Raw genomic sequence first — 1420 nt, forward strand, 5'->3', positions numbered from 1 at the left:
CACTCATTATCAGAGAAATGCAAATCAAAACCACTATGAGGTACCATTTCACGCCAGTCAGAATGGCTGCGATCCAAAAGTCTACAAGCAGTAAATGCTGGAGAGGGTGTGGAGAAAAGGGAACCCTCTTACACTGTTGGCGGGAATGCAAACTAGTACAGCCACTATGGAGAACAGTGTGGAGAGTCCTTAAAAAACTGGAAATAGAACTGCCATACGACACAGCAATCCCACTGCTGGGCATACACACTGAGGAAACCAGAATTGAAAGACACGTGTACCCCAATGTTCATCGCAGCACTGTTTATAATAGCCAGGACATGGAAGCAACCTAGATGTCCATCAACAGATGAATGGATAAGAAAGCAGTGGTACATATACACAATGGAGTATTACTCAGCATTAAAAAGAATACATTTGAATCAGTTCTAATGAGGTGGACGAAACTGGAGCCTATTATACAGAGTGAAGTAAGCCAGAAAGAAAAACACCAATACAGTATACTAATGCATATATATGGAATTTAGAAAGATGGTAACAATAACCCTGTATATGAGACAGCGAAAGAGACACTGATGTATAAAACAGTCTTTTGGACTCTGTGGGAGAGGGAGAGGGTGGGATGATTTGGGAGAATGGCATTGAAATATGTATAATATCGTATATGAAATGAGTCGCCAGTCCAGGTTCGCACGATACTGGATGTTGGGGCTGGTGCACTGGAACGACCCAGAGGGATGGTATGGGAAGGGAGGAGGGAGGAGGGTTCAGGATGGGGAACACATGTATACCTGTGGCATATTCATTTTGATATATGGCAAAACCAATACAATATTGTAAAGTTAAATAAAATAAAATTTAAAATAAATAAATAAAGACACTTACTCCTTGGAAGGAAAGTTATGACCAACCTAGATAGCATATTGAAAAGCAGAGACATTTCTTTGTCAACAAAGGTCCATCTAGTCAAGGCTATGGTTTTTCCTGTGGTCATGTATGGATGTGAGAGTTGGACTGTGAAGAAGGTTGAGCGCAGAAGAATTGATGGTTTTGAACTGCGGTGTTGGAGAAGACTCTCGAGAGTCCCTTGGACTGCAAGTACAGTCCATCCTAAAGGAGATCAGTCCTGGGTGTTCATTGGAAGGACTGATGTTGAAGCTGAAACTCCAATACTTTGGCCACCTGATGTGAAGAACTGATTCATTTGAAAAGACCCTGATGCTGGGAAAGATTGAGGGTGTGAGGAGAAGGGGATGACAGGATGAGATGGTTGGATGGCATCACCGACTCAATGGCTATGAATTTTGGTAAACTCTGGGAGTTGGTGATGGACAGGGAGGCCTGGCATGCTGCAGTTGATGGGGTTGCAAAGAGTTGGACACGACTGAGCAACTGAACTTAACTGAACTGATTGCACTTA

Source organism: Bison bison, unplaced genomic scaffold (genome assembly GCF_000754665.1).
Source record: "Bison bison bison isolate TAMUID 2011002044 unplaced genomic scaffold, Bison_UMD1.0 scf7180017864222, whole genome shotgun sequence".
In the NCBI taxonomy this organism is placed as follows: domain Eukaryota; kingdom Metazoa; phylum Chordata; class Mammalia; order Artiodactyla; family Bovidae; genus Bison; species Bison bison.